The sequence below is a fragment of the Helianthus annuus genome, chromosome 7 (assembly GCF_002127325.2).
Source record: "Helianthus annuus cultivar XRQ/B chromosome 7, HanXRQr2.0-SUNRISE, whole genome shotgun sequence".
Taxonomy (NCBI): domain Eukaryota; kingdom Viridiplantae; phylum Streptophyta; class Magnoliopsida; order Asterales; family Asteraceae; genus Helianthus; species Helianthus annuus.
Window position 1 is genome coordinate 63,875,569 of NC_035439.2, and position 6,880 is coordinate 63,882,448.

Below are 6,880 nucleotides of genomic sequence, written 5' to 3' on the forward strand. Positions count from 1 at the left end.
CGCACAACCCAAACGAAACACACAAGGCTTAGGCATTTCGATTGGGCCGTGTTTATGCTTGTTTGTCTTTGGGCTTCTTGTTTTTGTTTGGGCCGGATATGTTAGACTTGTCACTTACACGTTGGGCCGGGATATTGTTGGGCTTAGACGTTCATGTCGCACAAGGTGGTTGGGCTCGCACAAGCTTGATGGCCCAACCATCCGAGTCGCACAAGTTGAGACTGTTATGTTATGAATGTTACGTGGTTGCCATGATCAATACGTGTTAGTAACGTGTTAACTTGTATGATTTATACGTGTATCATTTGAGTCAAAGCCTGACTTGTATGGTAACCCTGTTAGGACGTGGTTGACCACTTTAGTTATGGAACCTTTTTGTGTATCTGCCGAGCAACCCAAGGTGAGTTCACACCCTTACTAAGGCATGGGATTCCCGGGGCTTGGGAATGGTTTAAAAGGAATAAGGTTGAATAGATTCGTACTGACACTATGACTAGACTACCATATTACTATCCTCGGTTGTGAAGGATACTTATACATATTACCATCCTCGGTTGTGAAGGATACTTATACATATTACTATCCTCGGTTGTGAAGGATACTCAGACTGATCACTATCCCCGGTTGTGAAGGATACTTATACTGATCACTATCCTCGGTTGTGAAGGATACTTATACTCATTACTATCCTCGGATGTGAAGGATACTCATGTAAGACCTGCGTGAACTTATACCTACTACTGTTCTCGGATTGTGAAGAACACTTATGGTTATGAATAGCCTAGTCAATAGAACGTACTAAAGGCCCAGTAGAGCCACATGTTACATACGAACTTACTGTTATGCTTTTACTTACTGTGAACTCGCTCAACTAGTTGTTGACTCTCTGTTGCATGCCTTGCAGGACCTTAGGTACTTTTGGAGCTTGCACAAGGAGGGGCGAGTCGTTGTGGGCAAATGGATCGTGACTACTTATTAAACATTAATATTTATGTTGGGTTTTACATTAATGCTTCCGCTACATTTACTTATGTTGGCTTTGATAAACACCTTTTGTATTGATGGATAACTTTTACTATTTAACTACATGTTCAATATGATTGGTGGCTTGATCCTGGTCAGTCACGCTCCCAAGCGGTGATACTCCGCAAGTGGATTTTGGGGGTGTGACAGATTGGTATCAGAGCCATTGGTTATAGAGAACTCGGTTTTAATATGGGAAACGTTTTATTAAAACCAGACTATAACCAGAACAGTGCTCTCAACGATCCACAACGACGCTTCGCTCCACGTGCAAGACTCGACATCCTAGGTAGTAAGGTTTATGTTTATTACCTGCTTGCTAGAAACGTATAGAACTTTGCTCGTAGTACACTTAGATACACATGACATTATTACATGAGAATACCTACGTGCTTACGCTTTTCTGTCATCGCCCTACTCGCGATCTATTCTTACTTACGCTACTCTTACAATGAAGATCATGTCTGGACGAATTAACATGACTCAAGCCCAGCTAGAGGCTCTCGTTCAAGCTCAAGTTGCTGTGGCACTTGCAGCCGCACAAGCAGGAGGTATATCCTGTGGTTATAGCACACACTAGGATCTTTAGATCCTACACTCTTAAGCTAGCTCTCGTGTTTAAACCTTGTCCTATTCGTACATAATAGGTCAACCAGCACAGCAACCAGTCTGCACTTTCAAGAATTTCATGGACTGTCGTCCAAGTACCTTCAGCGGCACGGAGGGAGCGGTTGGACTCCTCCACTGGTTCGAGAGGCTCGAAACTGACTTCGAGGTGCATGATTGCCCTGAGTCACGTAGAGTAAAGTTTGCTACTGGAACACTCGAAGGTGCTGCATTAACTTGGTGGGACGCACAGGTTCAAATGTTAGGACTGGCGGCTGCTAATGCCACTCCCTGGAACGAGTTCAAGGACCTAATTAAGGAAGAGTTTTGCAGTCGAGAAGACATCCACAAACTAGAGGTAGAGTTCCTCAACCTACAGATGGTGGGGTCTGAAATTGAAGCTTATACGAAGAGATCGAATGAATTAGCCACATTTTGTCCTACTATGGTAGACCCTCCCACCAAACGCATCGAACTGTATCTCAGGGGTCTGGTGCCCGAAATTCAAAGTCATTTGACCGCAGTCAACCTTGGTACTATCCAGCAAGTCACTCGTCTTGCTCATCGTCTCACAGATCAGGCAGTGGATCAGAACAAGCTGCCAAAACGCATCAGTGCTACCACTACTGCTGTCACTACTTCTGCTACTTCTAGTGACAACAAAAGAAAATGGGATGGGGATTTCAGCAAGGGATCAGCTTCAGTTCAGTCACAGGTTCAGCAGCGAAAGACTGACAGTTATCAGAGTCCCAGTCAGCACTCTTCAGACAACCAGGGGCAGGGAGGATATCGGGGAATTCACCCACTATGTAACAGGTGCAACAGACACCACAGTGGACGGTGTCGCAAGGAACGATGTCAGAGATGTCTCAAGATTGGTCATGAAGCTAAGGATTGTCGAAACTCACGTCCTGTAACTCAAGAACAACAACGACCGCCTCAATCTTCACAGAACCAGCAACTGCAACTACCAGCTCCACAGAACACACAGCAGCAGCCACAGCGTGGAAACGGGGGATGTTTCCAGTGTGGGGCTGAAGGTCATTTTAAACGCGATTGCCCTCAATTAAACCAGGACCAGACTCATAACCACGACCATGGAAACACGGACGACAACGTGGATAGCGTCGGGGGAAGCAATGGAAACCATGACGCCGGGGCCGCGTGTACATGATTGGTCAGGGTGACGCAAGGAACGATCTTATCATAATAATGGGTAAGCTTCTTCTCGACGACTTTTATGTTACTGTCTTGTTTGATTCGGGTGTGGATACCAATTATATGTCCTTGAAAGTTAGTCAGATGTTAAAATGTGCGCCAACTACCTTGAACACCAAACCTGTCGTAGTATTAGCTAATGGTAAAAGTCTAGAGGCCACACATAGTTCAGGGTTGTAATCTTATCCTCGCTGGTCAGACACTTCCTATCGACCTCATTCCTATAGTTCAGGACAGCACCTATAGCTCGCGCACCGTATCGTTTCACACCAACTGAACTGGAAGAACTGTCAAAGCAGCTACAAGAGCTCTTGGAAAAGGGCTTTATTCGTCCTAGTTCTTCGCCTGGGGAGCTCCAGTATTATTTGTGAAAAAGAAGGACGGTACCTTCAGGATGTGCATAGACTACCGGGAACTCAACAAGGTGACGGTGAAGAACCGTTACCCTCTTCCACGTATAGACGACTTATTTGACCAGTTACAAGGGTCGTGCTACTACTCCAAGATAGACTTGAGGTCTGGATATCATCAGCTGAGAGTCCGGGATGAGGACGTCACCAAAACTGCATTCAGAACTCGCTACGGCCACTACGAGTTTCTTGTCATGCCGTTCGGGTTAACGAACGCGCCTGCCGTATTTATGGACCTTATGAACTGGGTGTGCAAACCCTATCTTGACAAGTTCGTCATTGTCTTCACCGACGACATTCTGATCTACTCCAAGAGTCAGGAGGAACACGAGCAGCACCTACGCCTTATTTTGGAACTCCTACGGAAGGAACAGCTGTACGCTAAGTTTTCGAAATGCGACTTCTGGCTTCGTGAAGTCCACTTCTTAGGCCACGTAGTGAACAAGGATGGGATCCATGTCGATCCATCCAAGGTAGACTCGATCAGGAACTGGCCTGCACCACGTACGCCAACGGAAATACGCCAATTCTTAGGTTTGGCAGGTTACTACCGACGGTTTATTAAAGACTTTTCAAAGATTGCTCAGCCGCTTACGCTACTGACACAGAAGGGTGTCACCTATCGCTGGGGAGAGCCCCAGGAGACTGCTTTCCAGCACTTGAAGGATAGACTTTGTAGTGCACCTATCCTCTCTTTGCCAGAGGGCACAGACGATTTCGTAGTATATTGTGATGCATCCATCCAGGGTCTTGGGTGTGTATTGATGCAGCGGGATAAGGTTATTGCCTACGCTTCTCGTCAACTCAAGGTTCACGAACGGAACTACACGACGCACGATTTAGAGCTGGGAGCTGTTGTGTTCACGCTTAAGATATGGCGACACTACCTGTACGGTACCAGGTGCACGATTTATACCGATCACAGGAGTCTCGAGCATATCCTTAAGCAAAAGGGATTTGAACATGCGTCAACGACGATGGGTCGAACTACTGAACGATTATGAATGCGCCATCAAGTACCATCCAGGCAAGGCCAATGTTGTGGCTGACGCGCTCAGTCGAAAGGACACTCTACCTAGATGCGTACGAGCCTTGCAGCTCACTATACAGTCCAGTCTTTCTGCGCAGATACGAGATGCACAGGCAGAAGCATTAAAACCCGAAAACGTCAGGGCTGAAGCCCTACGCGGCTCACGACAGCGGTTAGAACAGAAGGCAGACGGCGCCTACTATGTAACGGGGCGTATTTGGGTCCCACTTTATGGCGGTCTACGCGAGCTGGTAATGGATGAAGCTCACAAGTCTCGCTATTCGGCACATCCAGGATCGGATAAAATGTACCACGACATTAGAACTACTTATTGGTGGCCTAGCATGAAGGCCCACATCGCTACCTATGTCAGCAAGTGCTTGACCTGTGCGAGAGTCAAGGTTGACTACCAGAAACCAGCGGGCCTACTTCAGCAACCCACGATACCGCAATGGAAATGGGAAGAAATTTCCATGGATTTCGTTACAGGCCTACCTAGATCTCAGCGTGGGAATGATACCATATGGGTGATCGTGGATCGACTCACCAAGTCTGCACACTTCCTAGCTATAAAGGAAACGGATAAGTTCTCCACTCTCGCAGACATCTATCTCAAAGAAGTTGTTTCGAGGCACGGGGTGCCCACCTCCATCATTTCGGATCGGGATGCACGATTCACGTCAGAGCTATGGCAAGCGATGCATAAATCTTTTGGCTCGCGATTAGACATGAGCACAGCATATCATCCTCAGACGGATGGGCAGTCTGAGCGAACGATTCAAACACTTGAAGACATGCTTAGGGCATGCGTTATTGATTTCGGCAACGGCTGGGAAAAGCACCTCCCTTTGGTGGAGTTCTCATATAATAACAGTTATCACACCAGCATACAAGCCGCTCCATTCGAGGCATTGTACGGACGTAAATGCCGGTCACCTCTCTGTTGGGCAGAGGTGGGGGATAGTCAGATTACGGGTCCAGAGATTGTAGTGGACGCCACAGAAAAGATTGCACAAATACGACAACGCATGGCGGCAGCACGCGACCGTCAGAAAGCCTACGCGGACAAGCGTAGAAAGCCTTTGGAAGTTCAGGTCGGGGACCGGGTTTTACTTAAAGTCTCACCCTGGAAGGGTGTAGTTCGTTTTGGCAAACGGGGCAAACTCAATCCGCGGTATGTCGGACCATTCGAGATCATAGAGAAAATAGGCAAAGTGGCCTACAAGCTAAACCTACCAGCTGAACTCGGGGCAGTTCACAATGTTTTCCACGTGTCGAATCTGAAGAAATGCTTGTCAGATGAGACCCTAATAATTCCATTGAAAGAACTCACTATCGACGAGCGGTTGCAGTTCGTCGAGGAACCTGTAGAAATTGCGGACCGGGATGTGAAGGTCCTCAAACACAAGAGAATCCCTCTTGTTCGAGTTCGTTGGAACTCCCGTCGTGGCCCAGAGTACACCTGGGAACGCGAAGACCAGATGACAGAAAAGTACCCCCAGTTATTCGGAACCAATGCAACCACTACTGAGGCTGAAGCTACTACTGCGGAATTTCGGGACGAAATTCCAGATCAACGGGGGAAGGATGTGACACCCCAGGAAAACCAGTGAACAATGTAACTTACCTAGCTTCCTCAGTGAGTGCATACCAAATTTCGGGACGAAATTTCCTTTTAGTTGGGGATAATGTGACAACTCGTACCTTAGACCTATCTTGTAACGTTACGTGCTTATTTGAAGCTATATGATTGACTTAATGAATGATATATTTGATACGTGCTTGGTGTAAATGTATGTATGTATGTTATGTGAATGTTACAAGAACCGAACGCACAACACCTAATCAACCGCACAAGCCCACCTTGGGCCGCACCTCTTGTATTCGGAAACATAGACAACCCATTAAGGGGATTCGGCCCACTACACCCATACGAATAACATTAGGGGTTAGAGTATACTCCTCACTTGTTTTGCAACACATTCACACACAAAGAAACCCTAGTTCTTTCTCTCTCGCCCTGACGAACTCACGGCAGCCGGTTCTAGCACCTCGAAGACTTCTCGTTTGTTGATCGGATCACCCTCTATCTTACGGTTAGTGTTTGATTATTCGTTGATGATGTTTTGTTATAATAGCCTTGCATGATGATCTAGGATTCCTGACTAATATGATTGTTTATGTTGAATGATAGTGTTCTTGATAATCAGATCCCATGTACACTTGACTTGCATGTTCGATAATGTTTATACGATTTGGAATGCATGATCTAGTATTAGAACCGAACACATGGTAATCGGCTGTGATATGGATTAATCGGCTGTTATGGGTGGTTAATCACATGATGCTTGAATCAACCGGCTGTGATATAATAGAACTCGGATAGATGATCAGGTTTAACTCGATTAAATGTTTATAAGTTGTGTTCATGTTTGATTCGGTTAGGGTTCTTGAGAAAACATTGGAATTATGCATGTTTGATCGATTTTGTGTTATCAGATTTGTTAGAATGGTGTTGATTGATTTTGTTAATTAGTTTGGTAAACTTGGAAACTTGGATAATTGTAACTAATATGCATAATTTCCGGATTTT